We start from the raw sequence: 19874 nt of genomic DNA on the forward strand, positions 1-19874 counted from the left end.
GCTAAAGGCAGCTATGTTCACTAAATTCAGATTCTCAGACTATAATTTGCAAACTTCATTTAATCTTTACATTTGCCTGTGTGACAACTACTTGAGTTGTCTCAGTTTTTTAGAAGAGGAAATCAAAATCTGATGTCATTTAAATTGAGGAGCCCCAGATTTTTGTCAGAGTGGAGCCTTCTGCTGCTCCCAGGCCCTCCTCTTCATCAGCTCTGAGCACTGGCCCTCAGCTGCACTGAGCACGTGGTGCTTCCCTCATCCTAATCCTGCCTCTAAAGTCTGTCCTCCCTGCTCCCTGGAGGGCAGTCACCATCCCTGCCTTACTTTTCTGGAATCCATATTGCCAAGCACATTGTCACATATATATGTGGTGAGCACACTTTTGGTGACAGAAGGAAGAGAATGGTATGAATTAGACCTTGGTGCTAACATTTATGCCACTCTTATCCGTAGACTATGTCTGGAAACATGAGCTATGACTCCTATAAAGTCATGTGGAAGAATTCAAATCTAATGTCTTAGCTCCTTAAAGGGAAAATGGAGAGAGGCAAGGCTAGTTGTATTTTGGTGCATTACAAAGCATGAACGTACAGTAAAATGTCAAATGTCTAAGTACTCTTATTAGAATTTTAAAAGACACAGATTGAGACTCAGATTTTATTTCAACCTTGAGTCTCATTTGGATGAGTACATCCTATTGGATTTATACTCTGTCCTTTTCCATGAATGTGTTTCATTTCCAGCGTAATAAACAAAAGCGTTGAAGTTGGGACATTATCTGTTGCCGATAAATTGAATAGAAATTGGAAAAACTTAGAAACAACATTGGCATAAGTACAGAATTGACAACCTTGTACTATTTAAGAATCTCACTTGCAGGCAGGTACTCAGAGCAGCTGGATACAGGCTCCCACAGCCAGACACCTGCATCACCAGGCTCACCGGGGCCTGCCACCCTCCTCACTGAGGACACCCAGGATGACGTTCTCCAGCCCTGTCTGCACCCTTAGCTGTGACCAGCCCCGAACCACGGCCTGCCAAAGCAGGAGACCCTCACAAGTTCTGCACCTAATGGAAGAATCTTTCTTGTTTTCCTGCCTGAAGGACAAGAAGGTTTTCAGGTTCCTCCAGGAGCAGCCAGTTGCAAATAGCTCAGGCCACCTCTTTCTCCATGCGGTAATCTAGCAGATCTTCAACTTTTTCAGCAAGAAGGGATGATAATCCTCATTGGACTGCTCAGCAGCTAGAATTTTTGGAGACCTGTTTGGTGCAGAAAATGGAGATGGAAAGACTTTCTGAGCAATGAGGACTCCAGCCAGACTTTGAAGAACTCCTTCCAAAGTACCAGGCTCAGGGAATTCCCTGGTGCTCCAGTGGTTTGGACTCGGCGCCTTCACTGCTGTGACTCGGATGCAGTCCCTGATCCCACAAGCCGCTGGACCTGGCCGAAAACAACAAAAAGGAGGAAAAAAAAAACCCCAAAATAAACGCAAAGTACCAGGGTCGATCTGAGAAGCAAAGTACACAACTGCTGTGCCTGGGACGTTGTGATACTGGAAGTTAAGACATGAAAATCAATAAATGCTTTCTTTGTCTTAATAAGCTCATCAGAAAACTCAGGAAGTTGAAAAGGAGACTTAAGCTTCCACAGTATGTCTCATCTGCAGTCCTCCCTCAGTACCCGAGGGGGAGAGGTTCCCGGACCTCCACGGATACCGTGTGGATCTTCAAGTTCCTTATATAAGATGGTATAGTATTTGCATATAACCTACATACATCTCCCATATACTTTAAATCACCTCTAGATTACTTATAATACCTAATACAATGTAAATGCTATAAATAGTTGCTGGCGCGTGGCAAATTCAAGCTTTGCTTTTTGGAACTTTCTGGAATTTTTTCTTCAAGTATTTTCAACCTGTAGTGGTTGAACCCATGTGTTTGCAGGGCTGGCTGCACTTATTAGTGGCCTCAATCTTGTAAATATTTACTCAGTTCAAAGACTTTTTTTGTCCGCTTCTGTTAAAAAATATATTGAGTCATTTTGGCAGATTTTTATCAATAATAAGAAACTGTAGTTTTGAATAGAAAGAAATTTCATTTTGATTTGCAATAATTAGTATTTATTATCTTAGGATAATTGCTATATTTGCAAATTTTACTATTTATGTTATAATATGACAAGCTTTGCCTTTTGTTTTATTTTGCTTTGGGGGTGTGATTTAATCTATATTTTAAGTGCTGAGTCTTAACTTTTTTTTTTTTGGCCGTGCACAACACCTGGGATCTTAGTTCCCTGAGCAGGGATCACACCCATGCCCGCTGCAGTGGAACCACAGTCTTAACTGCTGGACTGCTAGGGAAGTCCGCTGAATCTTACTTTTGCTTTTATTTTCTTATTTTTTTATTGGAGTATAATTGCTTTAAAATGTTGTGTTAGTTTCTGCTGTACAATGAAGTGAATCAGATATATGTCTACAAATATCCCCTCCCTCTTGGACCTCCCTCCCACCCCTCCCCCATCCCACCTAGGTCATCACAGAGCACCAAGCTGAGCTCCCTGTGCCAAACAGCAGGTTCCTCCTAGCTATCTGTTTTACACATGGTAGTGTATATACATCAATCCTAATCCCCCAGTTTATCCCACCCTTCCCTTCCCCCTCCACCATGTCCATACATCTGTTCTCTATGTCTGCGTCTCTATTCCTGCCCTGCAAATAGGTTCACCTGTACCATTTTTCTAGATTCCACATATATGCGTTAATATACGATATTTGTTTATCTCTTTCCGGCTTACTTCACTCTTTTGCTTTTAAAGAGGTACAGAGTGCCCTTAAACCTTCAGTCACTCTTAAAATCCAAAAGGCACATAAATAGTTTCGTCAGTTCTGTTTATGTTTTTGCCGATATCCCAGTAGGAACTGAAAGGAAATGCCATGTTTTGATGCCATTTCTTTCCTGGAAACTTGAACTTGCCACCATGGGAAACCACTACTTCAGCCAGCAAACATGGAATCGCCACACAGAGCCTATATCTTCTCATTTTTCACTCTGGATCAAAATGTCACACAGGTGCTTCAGATTGGCAAAGTCTTATTCAAGTGCCTGCATTCTATCTGCAAAGGAGGCTAGAAATTTGCATTGGGTCTCCTACATTGGTAAATTAGTGTTCTATTGATGCATAATTAATAACCTAAAAATTTAGTGGCGTTAACCACTAGTCTATTACCTAACAGTTTTTATGAATCAAGAATTTGAGAGCGCTTTCAGTGGGCTCAGGGTCTCTCATGAGGTGGCGGTCAGGATGTCAGCTGGCCTGCAGTCACCTGAAGGCTTGACTTGGGTTGGAGGATCTGCTTCTAACATGGGTCATTCACATGACCACTGCCAGGAAGCCTCAGTTCCTCATCACAGTCACCTGAGCCCCTCCACTAAGCCCTGTGATGTGTCCTCACAACAGCTGGCTTCTACCAAAGTGAGTAATGAAAACCAGAAGTGGAGAAGGCAGTAAATTGTTTTATGACAGAGTCTTATAAGTTACACACCATCACTTCAACCTGTGTTGTGTATTGATTAGAGGGAAGTTGCTACATCAAGCACATAGTGAAGGGAAGGGACAGGAAAGAGTATGAGACAGTCTGTGACTATATTTTAAAACAACTGCAATGAAAGAAATAGGATTCATAAGGTAGGCATATCCCTTCATGTAGAAAGGCTGTTGTACAGATGATGGGTGGCCATGAGTATGATGTCAGAAGAAGAATCTGTGATGATTTATTGGCTATGGGCTTTGAGGAAGTTGAGAACTCAATGATAATGTCCATGTCTCTATCCTGGCCTGCAGAATGATTGGGGCCCATTCACACAAGGAACATAGAAGGGTGAGAAAGTTTGGAAAATATGTATTCAATTTTGAACACGTGAAGTGGAGATATTCTAGATATTCTAGCATGTAGAAATATGGATCTAATGTTTGGAGATAAGATTCTGGGGAAAGACATGCATATGGAGGTCACAGTCATAGAGAGGACATTTGGAAGTATTTGGGAGGTTGAGAGTGTATGTGCAGAGAGGATGAAGTGTGGGACTAGCACGGAATTTTGAGGAACACCAATTCCCTAAGATGAGAGGGAGCAGTCAACAAAGGAGAAGAGGAGAGGCAGAAAAGCAGAGGATGGTAGTGACATGGAGACCAGATGAGCATCAGACCTTAAGATGGAGGGCATGGTAACAAGTGTCCGATGCTTCTGAGATGTCAGCTGAGGCTGCCTGACAGCGATCTCTGATCTCAGTAACATGTATTATAGTTTATTATAAACTTTGGCTGAGCAGTTTTATTAGAACAGGGAGGTTGAAGCCAAATTATGGCAATTGGAGGAAGGAGGTGCATGTGAAGAAATAGGGACAGATAATCCAGAGAACGTTGAAGAAGTTTGGGTGTGAACAGAATGACAGAAGCAAAATAATACTAACAAGTGGTCATAGGGCTGAGGAATAGTCATGTTTAGGATAAAATGAAAATTAAGCACATTTAACGTGGATCAGAACTAGCCAATAAAAAGAAAGATGTTGATACAGGAGAGAGAGGATGTAACTGATAAAGCATGAACATCTTATTAAAGTCCCCTCTGCTTTTCTATCAAAGGAATCGTTCTGAAGAACTAAGCCTTCTGGAATTGTCCCTCTGGTGTCACAGAGGTTTTGCACCCTGAGGCAGTGCGCCAGGCTGAGGCTTGGAATGGGTAAGAAGGACTTTATTTTACAAAGTGATGTAAAGTCTAAATGTGAGAATGGCGATGGGCCAAACTTCCATCTCTCTTCTCTGGCTGATCAGTTTCATCAAGGATGTTTATCGATGCTGAGGATGTAAAAAATGTGTTCTTAAAATCAATGTGCTTGCATGCCCCTGGAAAGTAATCATGTACCCTCAGGGATACCAGTATCTAGGTTTGAACACTGATATATATATATATATATATATATATATATATATTTTAATATTTATTTATTTTGGCTGCGCTGGGTCTTAGTTGAGGCACGGGATCTTTGCTGCGACATGCGAGATCCTTTAGTTGCGGCATGTGGACTCTTTAGTAGTGGCATGTGGATGCTTAGTTGTGGCATGCATGCAGGATCTAGCTCCCCGACCAGGGATCAAACCCAGGCCCCCTGCATTGGGAGTGCAGAGTCTTACCCACTGGACCACCAGGGAAGTCCCTGAACACTGATATATAATGGATACCAGTATTCAGTGGCTTCACTGGTCTTTACTTACTCACCTGGAATCTCTTTCCTTTGGAGCACAAACAAATAGAATCAAATTTGTGGTTTTGGAAGAAATTGAGACCTTGTTTCCCCTCTAGAGGTCAGTCCAAAATAGTTTTTTTAAACAATTTTCTTTTTTTTTTTTTTCATTTATTTTGGCTGCGCAGGGTCTTAGTTGTGGCATGTGAGATCTTCGTCGTGGCATGTGGGATCTTCGTCACGGCATACGGGATCTTTTAGTTGCTGCATGCAGATTTCTTAGTTGCGGCATGGCATGCAGGATCTAGTTCCCTGACCAGGGATCGAACCCAGGCCCCCTGCATTGGGGGTGTAGAGTCTTACCCACTGGACCACCAGGAAAGTCCCACTTATTCTTTTTTTTTTTTTAAATTTGAAGGCCATTGAACCAATGGTACCCTAAGCATGGACTGGTCTAAGTATTTGCATCAACAGTTCCTTTAATCAATAACCAGTCTTAATGAGGGCAGTGAAAATAACCGCTTGCTGAACTTCGTGACCAGTGAAAGTCTGTGAAGTTCTGTATCTCAAGAGTCAAAATATTTTTCCTTAATCCCTGAGTTTTCCTGACAACTTGTTAAGAAAAAGATCCCACTTGATTCGAAGGTCTAAGTTATATATTATTTATTTTCCTGTTATCTTTGAAAAGGTCAGAAGGAAGATATTTCTTTTAAATGTAATCTGCTCGGACTTCCCTGGTGGCTCAGTGGCTAAGAGTGATTCTCAGAGTGATAGCACTTCTCGTATGAAGGCTCAGTCAGCAAGGCGGAAGCAGCATTACCTTTTAGGACCACGCCTCAGAAATCACAGTATCATTTTTATGTATTGTAGATGTCACAAACCCATTCATATTCAAGGAGAGAGGAATTAGACAATATATCTCTTACTGGAGGATTTTCAACATTCTAGAAAAATATGTGAAATGAGGGAAATGTTGCTGCCATCTTTTAAAAATACAATCTGCTACAGTCCATAAAACGTCACATCCTTTCACATGTAAAATACATTCATCACTTCTCAAAACCTTCCAAAGTCTCATCTTATGGCAAAAATCCAGGTCCAGAGTTTCACCATCTCCGTCAGATCAAGGTGTGGATGGAGTTCCTCAGGCACAGTTCCTCTAGCACTGCTCCTTGAGTGCCATTCTTCTCAATGTGAAGCCCTGTAATCTAAATAGAGAGGTTATTTGTTCCTTTACTCCCAACATGCAGTGGTGAGGCAGGCATAAGATACTATAATAGTCCCGTTCAAAATGGGGTAAAGCAGAAAGCCCATAGCAGTCACCGGCCTATTGTAATTCGGCTCCCTATTAGGGCAGGTGGTGTCAATGTTCAGATTAGGGCTCAGTTCTAAGTCTCTGGGAGTTCTTCTCCAAGGCTGATTTTTCTCCTTTCTGGCTTCTTGGCTCTGCCTTTTAAGTTATCCTTCCTTTTCCACAAGAAGTGCTTATGTTTTACATCATGTAGACTTCTCATCCTGCTTCCTTTCTGGAAAAGTTTGGGGATCTGAAGCTCTCTTTATTGTGTATGCTATTACTTTCAGTCTAAAGTGATATAATTACTGTAACCATTTACTGGGTTTGCTGTATATCCGTTTATAATGAATGCCATTGGATAAGAGGCACACCCACAAATCTCTTCAGATATATACCCTTTTTCACCTTGGGCTACCCATGAGTCTCCAGTGAGACAGCAAGTTGGTGTTTTAGAGCCCTGTCACTTAATGGAGAGAATCTGTGAGGCATTCCCTAGGATCCTCAGAAGGCCCTTTGTTTGTTTGAAAGACTGACTCTCTGAGACACCACCTAGATCTTTCTGAAGTCATAAAGGATTTTACATTCATACTCAGTCTGATCTGATAAATAGGGCTTGTTTGTTTATTGTTGTAGCCCTCCACTCACAATACAAACTAACATAATGTCCCCAGTACTATAGCTTTGAAACAAATGACTCCAAAGTCTATCACCCAAAATAATCAATGTCTCATCTCACAGATTCTGTGAGCCAGGGATTCCCACAGGGCACGGAAGGAAGGGCTGGTCTGTGTTTCACCATCTCTAGGGCGTCAGGAGCACACTCCACTGGGTGGCTGGGATTGACCTGGCATGTGGTAGGCACTTTCACTTGCCTGTCTGATGCGAATAAGTCTCAGCTGGGACCTCAGCTGGTACTGGGTACAGAAGCACCTCACAATGACTCTCCTTGTGGTCTGGTTTTTCTGTGAGTGTGGTAGACTCAGTGTAGTTGAACTTTTTAAAAGGCGCCTTGGGCTCAGAAGTGAGTGGCCCAGTAAGCAAGCTATTATGACCTAATCCATTGGTTCTCGGTGAGGGCAGTTTTGTCCCCGAGGGCACGTTTGGCAATGTCTGGAGACGTTTTCAGTTGTTACAACTGGTGATGAGGGCTGATACTGGCATCTAATGGATAGAGGCCAGGGATGCTGCTAAACACCCTACAGTACCCACAGCACAGCAGCCACAACAAAGAATTATCTGGCCTCTAATGTGTGCACTGCCAGGCTTGATAAACCCTAACCTACCTTTGGAAGTCATAGAATATTATTTCCAACAAATTTTTTTGTAAAAAATTGACACTCTGTATGGTTAGTCAATTCAAGATGGGTGTTCGCTTGCTCTTTGTGCATCCCGTGCTAGACCAGTCCCTGCTTCACTCACACCCCGCTCACACCAACATGCTTGCCCCCTGCCCCACCACGTGATTGTTCTAAAGCTTAGGCCAAAACAGCTCGACCTGCTAGTTCATAAAAGGGAAATATCTGTGGTGGTGATGGTCATTAACCTGAGGGGTTGTGAGAGACCTGCCCCAGCTGCTGGTGTCCTTGGTAACTGATGAGCGAACCAGAGGTCAGTTCTCCCTACAAATGGTAGTCTCCTGTGTCCGGGGGGAGTGGCAAACATGGCTGCCGGCCGATTGCGTTTCACGGCTGGGTGTTCTTTGAGGACCTTTTCATACAGACACGTAAGACCCCTGTCCAGTAAACCACTGATGTCTCTGCCACCGTCTCTGGGCTCTTTCTTGGGTCTGGAGATTGGGCAGCTATAAGGCTTGCAGGCCTGCAGGGTGCAGCTCAACAGTTGGCGAGCCAGCCAAGAACCCAGAGGCCGAGGATACTCCGGTGAGTGCTGAGATGTCGGGAAATAATGATGGATAACGGGGTAGGGTGGGGGGATAATCCCAAGGTGGCCATCCACTGGCAAGTGGGACCTGTGGCAGCTGTCTACCATGAGGCATGTCTTTCTCGACCCTTATACTGATGATATCCTGTTAACCTCAGAGGCTCTTTGCAGTTTAAAAGTAGCAGCCCTGTGCTTGTTGGCGATCTGACTTCCCGGGACTGGCTGGTGAAGGCAAAACGCGAGGACCTGGGTTTCCTATCAGATGGTTTGGGGGTTATCTGTTTGGGTAATGGAGCGTACCCCCAACCCCAAACCCCTAAACAGTTAAAAGCCACAGGCTTCAGGGATATTAAGGACAGGCTTGTGAATTGGGTGTGGCCACTTCCCCGGCAGGGTGTGGTTTGGGCCTTTGGCGATGGCAAAGTACTAATACCCTGGCACTTCTGGGCCCAGCTGTGGAAGGGGACAGAGCCATGATGCAGTGCCTTGGAACGACAGTTCTATGCAGTCTGCAGTGTCTTACAACAGGTGGAAGCCGTTACAGAAGGCTTCCATGATGCGTAGAGCAACGCAAAGGACCACTCTTCAGGACCTAGAACAGCTGTGGGAGAGAAACAGGACTCCCATTGTTACCGGCCCTTTCCAGATTCTTGGGCAGCAGTACCACAGAAATGATACCACTTCCACAAGACTCTTAGGCAAGCAAAGATTTTTATTAAAAGATACAGCTTGGGCTTCCCTGGTGGCACAGTGGTTGAGAGTCCGTCTGCCGATGCAGGGGACACGGGTTCGTGCCCCGGTCCGGGAGGATCCCACATGCCATGGAGCAGCTGGGCTTGTGGGCCATGGCCGCTGGGCCTGCGGGCCCGGAGCCTGTGCTCCGCAGCGGGAGAGGCTACAGCAGTGAGAGGCCCGTGTACCGTAAAAAAAAAAAAAAAAAAAAAGACAGCGTGTGCACAAGGGAGAAGGTTGGGGTGTGGGGCGGAGGAAAAAAAGTAGCTTCCTGAGAGGAAGGGGCGAGTTGCTTTTATAACAAAGGAGAGGGTTTGTCTCATGATCCCTGACAGTTTCCAGAGATAGTCACACATCTTCGTTCAGCAGCAGGAGGCTCCATGGTGGCGCTCAGGTTAGGGAACGCTTCTGGGAGGGGAAAGGGGTGCGTGAGGAGCTTCTGCAAGAGAGCCCCGGAACAGGTAAGGTTGAAATCTGCAGTTGAGCTTGTTCCCTTGTGGCAACTAGGTATACTCGTTAATGTAACAGAGATCATTTATTCCTGGGAGGCTGTTCCCCCCCTCTCTTATCCCACCCCCAGAACTCAGGACCCCTTGGCCTTTGTTCTCTAGCTTGCAAGACCTGTTTTGCCCGTTGTGTGGTCTTTTTTTCAGAATGACTGTACTCTTTCTTGTCTTCTTTTCTCACCATAGACATCGATATCAACCAAGGAATCCCACTTTCTTGGCCATGCACTTAAGGAATGGGCTGGTAAAGATAAGTGCCGGTATTTCCACCTGCCTTCCAACCCTGCTGATGCCTTGCTAATTGAAAGGCTCCATTATTTGGCGCCGGCTGTGGGGACTGAGGGTGGACAGGCAGTATGGTACTGCAGGCCAGGACAGAAACCACAGGTAGGGGTGGTATTATCTCAGAATGCTGTTAAGGCTTGTATTTTGCTTACTGGTCACGACCTCCCTGTATTGTATTGCTAGACTTCCTCGCTAGGCTGAGGGCAGGGAATCAGCTTGTGGACTGGGCCACCGTGGTGGCCAGGCTGCAAAATGAGTCTGATGGCTGGGTGTGCAGTGAGATGCCATGGGAAATCCACCTGGCTCATGCCGCCATACGGGGGGCAACTGAAGACTCTTGCCTTCTTCCTGCCCTGTGTGCCAAGGGCCTAGCTTACTCTTGACACTTCTTAGCAGCTGTTGTGTGTATTGCATTTGTGGTATCTGGTTGCGGTGCGCTGCTATGTACCTGACCCCGGGGGTGTCTCGGAAGAGGGGCGGACGGAGATTGTAAGGGTCGTGTAGGGTGCGTAGGGGTGGGGTGTGTGGTCAGGACACTCAGGACGGCTGTTCTCTTGCTCTTCGTGCATCCCCCGCTAGACCAGCCCCCACTTCCCTCACACCCCACGCCCACCAGCGTGCTAGCCCCGGGCCCGCCTAGTGATTGTTCTAATGCTTAGGCCAAAACGGCTCCACCTGCTAGCTCATAAAAGGGAAATATCAGTATCTGCTGTTGGTCATTAACCTGAGGGGTTGTGATGGAAGGGCCCCTGCTACTGGTTTCCTTGGTAACTGATGAGCCAATCTGATGAAAATTGCCTGTGTAATAGTAGCTTCCCTCAAATAGGTAAGATTGCTGCCACGTCTTGCTTGCTGTCCACGGGGTGTCGCTGCAGGACCTTTTTCTTAAGATTCCCTGTCCAGTAAGACATTGTTGTTTCTGCTGTCTGTGGGCTCTTTCTTAGGTCTTCAGGCTGGGCAGCCACGGGTCTTGGAGGCCTTCGGGGTGCAGCCCAATACAAGCCTTTCCATATTTAAAGAGGGATGAAGTAGACCAACCTCAAGTTGGTGAGAAATGGCATAGTTTTCAAGGCACACCTGGGGTGGGAGTCAGCATTGTTGCTGTCCTTGGAAGATAAAATCTGTCAGCGTCTTGCTCTATTTCTCTTGCTGTGCGGTTTTAAGTTGTGCGTTCTGCTCTTAGAGCGAAGACTATGAAATGTGTTTTTATCTTCCAGGAAGTCTTCAGAATCAGTGCTTTTGATAATCTTATTTCAAGGGACTTGGGTACAAGATGTGTTCACATTGCTGAGTTTTTCTTTTTTTTTTTACTTTTTTTTATGCTTTGATGCCAGTGTTTCTTTTTTTTTAACATCTTTATTGGAGTATAATTGCTTTACAATGTTGTGTTAATTTCTGCTGTATAACAAAATGAATCAGCTACACATATACATATATCCCCATATCTCCTCCCTCTTGAGTCTCCCTCCCACCCTCCGTATCCCACCCCTCTAGGTGGTCACAACAATGCTGAGTTTTTAATGTACAACATGTCTACACTATAGCTATGAGAATATTATGGACAGACCTAAATCTCTGGACCTTTTTTCTTGTCACATTAGTTGAAGGAAACAGAGCTTTTCTCAAATCTTCCAGATATTTTTTGAACAGTTAAAAACATTACTTATATGCATAAAGTAAAAGGGAGCATGTTCCACCCTCACCCTCCAAAAAAATCAGTAGCCTCCAAAATAATTAACACCAAATTCTCTTCTCTCTGACCACTAACAGCACAGTTGGAAGACTGTGCTAGTTGTCTCTGGATGCTCTCACATGACTTTCTTTGCTGGAGTTGTAATGAAGCCCAGCTAGACGCCCCAGGATCAGCTCTATAGTTAACCCAAGTCAGGTGTCCTAACTTGCAGCAAGAGAGTACTCACCATGAAGAACCATGATGAGGCTCAGTAGGAAGGAGGGGTAACGGGATTTGTACATGGTTTGAGCTTGGTTTACCTGATTCTAAGGAACTCAGGGAAGAGGGTATCAGCTCAGGATTAAAATGTATGAGCTCATGTGAACTTGTGTTTTTTCTAGAGGTTCTAGGAACACAGTGGAGCTTGGGTAGTCCTTGCTGCCTTTTTTTTTTTTTTAATTTATTTTTGGCTGTGTTGGGTCTTTGTTTCTGTGCAAGGGCTTTCTCTAGTTACGGTGAGCGGGGGTGACTCTTCGGTGCAGTGTGTGGGCTTCTCATTGCGGTGGCTTCTGTCACTGCAGAGCACGGGCTCTAGCACACAGGCTTCAGTAGTTGTGGCATGCGGGCTCAGTAGTAGTGGCACATGGGCTTAGTTGCTCCACGGCACGTGGGATCTTCCCGGACCACGGCTCGAACCCATGTCCCCTGCATTGGTAGACGGATTCTTAACCAATGCACCACCAGGGAACTCCTGTTTGGGTCATCTTTGATTTCTTTCATCAGTGTCTTATAGTTTTCTGAGTACAAATCTTCTGCCTCCTTAGGTAGGTTTATTCCTAGGTGTTTTATTGTTTTTGATCTGATGGTAAATGGGATTGTTTTCTTGATTTCTCTTTCTAATCTTTCATTGTTAGTGTATAGGAATGCAAGAGATTTCTGTGTATTAAGTTTGTATCCTGCAACTTTACCAAATTCATTGATGAGCTCTAGTAATTTTCTAGTAGCATCTTTAGGATTTTCTCTGTATAGTATCATGTCATCTGCAAACAGTGACAGTTTTACTTCTTTTCTAATTTGGATTCCTTTTATTTCTTATTCTTCTCTGATTGCTGTGGCTAGGACTTCCAAGGTTATGTTGAATAATAGTGGTGAGAGTGGACCTCCTTGTCTTGTTCCTGATCTTAGAGGAAATGCTTTCAGTTTTTCACCATTGAGAATGATATTTGCTGTGGGTTTGTTGTATATGCTCTTTATTATGTTGAGGTAGGTTCCATCTATGCCCACTTTCTGGAGAGTTTTCTTCATAAATGGGTGTTGAATTTTGGCAAAAGATTTTTCTGTATCGAGATGATCATATGCTTTTTATACTTCAACTTGTTGATGTGGTGTATCACACTGATTGATAAGCTATTGAATTTTAATTTAACTTTACAACTAAGTTTTCAGAGTGACTTTTAATTACTATATTTACTTATATAAACAGGAATGTAGCAAACTACATATTCAAATAAAATTTATAAACTTTATAGTACTGCCAAGGTATAGATACACTTAAAAATCATTCAAAATCATTGAAATTTTAAAATTATTTTCTTGGGCTTCCCTGCTGGAGCAGTGGTTAAGAGTCCACCTGCCGATGCAGGGGACACGGGTTTGTGCCCCGGTCCCAGAATATCCCAATGCCACGGAGTGGCTGGGCCCGTAAGCCATGGCCGCTGAGCCTGCGCGTCCGGAGCCTGTGCTCCGCAACGGGAGAGGCCACAACAGCTAGAGGCCCGTGTACCGCAAAAAAAAAAAAAAAAAAAATTATTTTCTTAGTATTTATTTTTAGGTACTTAACTTTTAATTTTGTTTCATATCATACAATAAAATTTTTTCAGAAAATAATTTTTAATTTCACTGCTGCTAGATATTCATCTAGATATTGTAAACATTTTTTTCTGTTAAGCACTTGCTGTAATTACGGATGTGTTGAACAACTTCAGTAGAATTAAATGATAAAATATAAACTTTTTCGTATTTAATATGCAAATACAATTTTCTATTTGTATTTAATTCCCATAGCGCAAATCATACTGAGACTCAAACATAAGCAACATCCACAAGACAGCCAATGGGAGCTCAGAAGTAAGTAAAGGCCACCTCTTACATATTACTTTGAGATCAAGCAAATGATGGAGAGAAAGTCCTCCAATGAGCCATCAAGTCACCATACTGTGGAGCACTGATCGTGTATGCAGTTTGTTTATCTTCCATGAACTCAGTGTCAAGGCTTCTTGGATGTATGATACACAAGAAAAGACAAAAATGAATACTAAGGAATAAGGTTTTGTTGTATAGGGTTAAGCTTTGGACTGCCACAGCATTGTAATAGCAAAATTTGTCATACCCCTAAAAACTAATGTTTGTACCCATGGAAGCAGTTAGCATCCCCAGTGAGAATGCATGATTTAGCAGTCATCATCAATTTGAATCTTTCTCTCTATTTTTGCATTAAATTTCAAATTTCCTTAAGGACTTTTAGAGGTGCCAATCCAAGTCTATCCTTTTCAAACCAAAGGAAACCATCTTCATAATTAATTTAGAACCGAATAAATATTATGTCGTGGAAAGAATTAACTTTCAGCTCCAATCTTTAATACGTTTTATTTTGCAGTGGAAGTTATGTTGCTTCAGCCCTCTACATTCCCATCTTCAAACAATAGGTATGTGACCATCTTTGGCAAATCAGCTCTGCAGTAACTGACTGGACTCTGTCTTATTCTCTGCGGTATCATGGGCACCAGGCGCAGTGTAATCACTCAACAAGTAGTTTTTACTAAAGCAATTTCTTAGATTTTCTCCTCCTACTGGAAGTCATTTGCAAATGACCAAGCTGTTTTGCTTCATCAGGGCCATATTTGCTGGGATTATAATCGAAATGGCTAATATTTCCACTCTTCCCTTACTGGTATCAGTCATGCCTACTGAGTTTATTGCTAAAACCACTAGGATTATGTTTCCTTTAAGGTGCATATGGTTCTGGGGATTCAAGTTGCAGCACAATTTTCAGCCTGTGCCTGGCACTATATTAAACTCATGAAGATGGCCTCATCTCTAATTTGCCCTCTACTAGGTTATAATAGAAAAGAACTAGCCTGGTGTCATATACAGAGGCACCTATCTGAACTCAGACTCTTCCTGAATCTCACAGCTCACAGTAACCAGACGCATATTACTCCTTAGTGGATCTTTATTGATGTGGCAATTACTACGTTTCTCCTGAGAACCTTTGGAGACTCTTCACAGAGAATGATGACTGATCTGTTGCATCCTGTATCTTCATTCCGTTCCATGGGAGAGTGGGCTCCTTTCAGTTTGATTTCCAAAATTTGGCCAGTAATAACTAAAGCATGACTTCAGGTCCCAAACCATGAGTTTGGATTCTGAGTCCTTGGTCTGCTCTTTTTTTCTGCTAACCTGCCCTTTCATCTTTATTTACTCAACATGAATATATTCTTACTTCTAAATGACAGGCGTGTAGCCTTTAAAGACCTTTATGTTCTTAAGGTTTGGTACCCCACAAGATTCATTAAAGTCCTAATCCCCAAAGTGATGGTGTTAGGTGGTGGGCCCTTTGGGAGGTGATTAAGTCATGACGATGGAGGCCTCACAATTGGAATTAGTGCCCTTTTAAAAGAGGTCTCAGGTAAATCCCCCAGTCTCTGCCAAGGAGAAGTGGACAGTGTGTGACCTGGAAGCAGGCTTTCAGCAGAACTGGACCACGCTGACACCCAGATCTTGGATTTCCAGACTATGGAACTGTGAGTAGTTTCTGCTCTTTACAAACTACCCAGTCTATGCTATTTTGTTGAAGATGCCCAAATAGTAAGACATGTCCTGACCTATTGTATCCTCAGAATACCTTCCAGGAGTGTGTAAAATACCTAAAGGGAGAGACACCATCTTACCCAACCGCCGTTTCCTAGACAGCTAGTCCAGTCCCTATCATTTCAGGAGCTCAATCATATATTTGATAGATATATTTGATAGATATGACGTGAAAGGACAGTAATCTACACATACTTTAAAATTCTTTATGGTTCTACAAGGGAAGTTACAATGGAATATTGTGTGAGGTATTTTTTAAAAGACTTTGCAGCACTATTTTCTTCAAGTTAGCATTTTCAGTATTTAGCAGATAAGGATGAGAATCACGGGCCTGGACATGAATGGAAGACCCACTCTCCACTTTTATTTAGTTCAGTATTCCTCAAGTACTTTCAAGGAGCTACGTGGCCCTACTTTTCTTGTCTCTCTCAGGCAAAAAGGAAACAACTTGTGTCTACACTTGCGGATATTTTCCTTGTTAGTCTGTGCCTTTGGGAATGAACTTGAATGCTTCTTTCAAAGAGTCAATCACGCTGTGAACTCTGATGAGTGACATCCATGTCATCATACCTAAGTTGAAATTGTGTAGTCAGACCCCAAGTCAACTTTTTTTTATAATGTGAGTGTAAGCAAGAACATTGTTTTGGTTTCTTTTCTCTAGAATGTCATTAGTACAAATAGTATAAAACTGAGAAGTAGTCTTATTCATTGAACTTGTCTCCTCTTCCATTAGTCACCCAATAACTTCTTTGCACTTAGATTCCCATGATAATAGATTCAGACCAACTAATGTGAGCAGAGGTGATATTGCCCTATACTGTCTTGGCCCTTGAAAACATCCCATGTAATCCCCATACTTTTTCCTTTACCACTGAGTGGAATAGACTCACACACCACAAATCGGAAATCACACGTTGAATAGAGCAACGCCACACAATAGAGGGCACCCATGTCCCTACATCACTGTTTAGAGGAGGCCAGCTAGAAAATTCATCTGATTAGGAATGCCTGCATTTTTCTCTTAAGGATGGAAAGATAAATTTCTATGCTGACCCAATTACTGACATCTTTCTGTTTCTCTGTGACAGCAGCTAGCATGAAATTAACTGACAAATGTCTTGAACAGCATACTATGCTAACAACCTTTCCATTTTAAAATAAACGTCATAGTTGGAAATCCAAATACCCTCCAAGAAGTTACACAGATTTTAGAAAGCACATTGTAAAATTACTTGTATAAGAAAATAGATTGTGTTCTTCTTTGTAAATATATTTTTGTAAACTCGTGATACTTCAGATATTTTTCAGCATGTGCAGAAATATGAGTGGACGTATCTTAGAGGACTAAACAGACAATCATTTGAGTAGAAGTGTCACAGGTGTACCTTTCTTCTTTATTTGTTGACAGTAATTGGAGAATTATTACATGAGAGAAAGGAACACTTTAATTTCTCCTCTGATAACCTCCCAGACACAGGGGCTGTATTCGTTTTCCTTCAGATAGAGATGGATTCTTTGGAAATATTTCCAGACAACAATTCCCAAATATGGACAGTCCAGATTGTCATTTTCCACTTGCTTATGCAGTAGTTCCAAGGTGTGATCAAGGCTAGAGGGTAGTTTATGGAGTAGGGTGTTGTTCCAAGCAGCTTGGCTTTCCTCCTTGTTGAAGAGGTTACCATCTGCTGGAGCGTCAGATGGTGGTAGCCGGTGCCTTGAGTCGTCAGGATTTCTGTGATATTCCCTCTTTTCCAAGGAAATTTGAAGTCGGTTCTGTCCTCTAGGCATGACTGAAACGGGATCTTCTTCATCTGTCTCAAAAGTATGAAGAGTTCCCTGTTATGTAGGCTCTGGATCCAAGGCAAGTTCCAGCCAAGAGGGCGAGCAGGGATGGAGCAGAGTATCACTCCTGCCACTAGCAAATAGATCTGGGCCATTGAGAATTTCAGTGGTTCACGAGATGGCCGCGAGGGGGCGCGCGGGCACCACTAAATAATTAGCGGGAAGGTTCCTTACCTGGACCCCGGAACAGTGCGCTTCTCTAGGCGTCGGCTAATGGGCGCCGGATGTCTTTTGATGGGTTCGGCTAGGGAAAGGCTGACTTATGAGAGTTTGCAGTTTCCGCGGTTTGGGCAGCCCGAGAGAAGGTTGAGTTGCATCCTCATGGAGCAACTTTATACTGATTTAATAGTGAGAAAAAAACTTTTGTCTTCGCGATGCTGAATTCTCAAGTGGGAGGCTTGTCGTGGCCGCGCTAGCGACAATTTTGTCTGGTTGGAAGCGGGAACCTTGCGTTTTCGGGCTTTCCCCTGAGTTTTGTGCTTTATTTTCGCGCAGAAACTTGAGCGAGGCCATTTTTGGGAAAGAAGCCGTTTTCTGAGGGGTTTGAAGCTGGGAAGCGAGTTGGGGCCGATTTTACAGATTCGGGCTCGTTTCTGGCGCTATGCTTCCACGGCTCAGAGCAAGGGGAACGCGGCGGCCGCGATGAGACGCCCGGACGGTGTTGGGGACGCTCTGGGGGTGAGTCGGAGCGCGGCCACCACCGGGGCCGAGGACGCGGGAGCTGAGCGTGCCTGTAGATGCTCTGGGACTTCATGGTGTCTTTCAAGGATACAGCGTTAATGTGGGGGAGGATGTACTGAATAACTGAAAGGTAGGAACATTAAAAAACTCACAGGGGGCTTCCCTGGTGGCGCAGGGGTTGAGAGTCCGCCTGCCAATGCAGGGGACACGGGTTCGTGCCCCGGTCCGGGAGGATCCCACATGCCGCGGAGCAGCTGGGCCCGTGGGCCATGGCCGCTGGGCCTGCGCGTCCGGACCCCGTGCTCCGCAACGGGAGAGGCCACAGCAGTGAGAGGCCCGGTACCGCAGGAAAAAAAAAAAAAAACTCACAGCATTTTATTTTTTATATTTTTAAATTAAACTTACGTTGCATGATTAAAATTAAATATTTTAGAAGTTTTTATATTTTAAGATATTTTCTGAAAATATTTAAATCTTGAAGGTAGGATATTAAAATATATGGGTATTAAAACAGCATTTTATTAAACTATTTAAACTATAGTTTCTTTATACTAAAACAAGAATTTAATATAATTTTACTTTCCTAGCTTTAATGGAAGCAAACTCATTAATATTTTCAAGACTACTTCTTTACTTGTTTGAGAGAACTGCAGTGTTTGACAAGTTCTTGTGACTCTATGAAGTCTTAAATAATTTTTATTTAACTCGAGTTTCTGAAACCCCTTTCTCAGGACTCCAGCTTGACTGTAGTGTAGAAAGAAGAGTTATTAGTGTCCTGGACAAGAAGCTCAGGACATTTACCAGGTCTGATCTTCTCATTTTCTCTGGTAAGAATTTTATAGACTAAACAGAAATTACCCAAATTTCACTGGCAACGTGAAGCCTTCCTCTGTAAGACTGTCAGCGTCATCCAAATGCAGGGTCATTTCTGTCTTTATTTAAAATTTTGACATTTTCTTCAGCATGTATGTTGTGGTGTTTCCATTTTTATATATTGCGTTAAAATATGATTTATCTTGATCACTTAGATTTGGTGCCTTCTTACATTCCATGCTTGAGGGAAGCCCTCCCTTTCTTTACCCAAATAGCCAGGAAATAGCTTTCGAAGTAATGTTGTGATCTTCCATAGGTAAAAATATAGGAATGTCCCATTTCTCGTCACCCTCTGCCCCATGTACATTTTATAACCCATTTCCTGGTCCCCATAACATTTAAAAACACCTTTGTCTTAAAATAATAATAAAATAGTCTCATCCTGAGACTGAGGATGAGGGAAGGGACCGTTGATCTCATTTATACTATTCACAGAGCAGCCATTTCTCCTCGATGCTGGTTCTCTGCAAATGTTTCAAGTGCTGTAGGATTTCTCTCCTTAATGTACCAGGCACTGCTCTAGGCCTGGAAACTTGGGGTTTGCTCCTTCGCAGTCCAGAAGGCAATCCCTCTCCTGCAGTTTGCATTTGGGGCCTCAACACGCAGACCCCTGACAGTGTTAAGGGAGCGGCAGTCAAAGCCTCTCTTGGCGGGGCTGATCATGGACTCTGCAAGTTACTATATGTCACATTAATGCTAAAGGCAGCTATGTTCACTAAATTCAGATTCTCAGACTATAATTTGCAAACTTCATTTAATCTTTACATTTGCCTGTGTGACAACTACTTGAGTTGTCTGTTTTTTAGAAGAGGAAATCAAAATCTGATGTCATTTAAATTGAGGAGCCCCAGATTTTTGTCAGAGTGGAGCCTTCTGCTGCTCCCAGGCCCTCCTCTTCATCAGCTCTGAGCACTGGCCCTCAGCTGCACTGAGCACGTGGTGCTTCCCTCATCCTAATCCTGCCTCTAAAGTCTGTCTTCCCTGCTCCCTGGAG

At 43.4% G+C, this 19874-nt stretch overlaps 1 long non-coding RNA gene and 1 pseudogene across 1 annotated transcript in view; one reads left to right on the forward strand and one right to left on the reverse strand.

Moving 5' to 3' along the window:
• Positions 1-19874, forward strand: part of LOC132427406 (uncharacterized) — a 39762-nt gene that overhangs the window by 19195 nt on the left and 693 nt on the right. Inside the window, exons 8-10 of the long non-coding RNA XR_009519904.2 lie at positions 880-1748; positions 4646-4742; positions 18739-18834. This is a non-coding gene — a long non-coding RNA (uncharacterized lncRNA). The remainder of the gene's footprint in view (positions 1-879; positions 1749-4645; positions 4743-18738; positions 18835-19874) is intronic.
• Positions 16118-18300, reverse strand: LOC132427398 (interferon alpha-8-like; annotated as a pseudogene).

The sequence above is a fragment of the Delphinus delphis genome, chromosome 6, assembly GCF_949987515.2.
Source record: "Delphinus delphis chromosome 6, mDelDel1.2, whole genome shotgun sequence".
In the NCBI taxonomy this organism is placed as follows: Eukaryota; Metazoa; Chordata; class Mammalia; order Artiodactyla; family Delphinidae; genus Delphinus; species Delphinus delphis.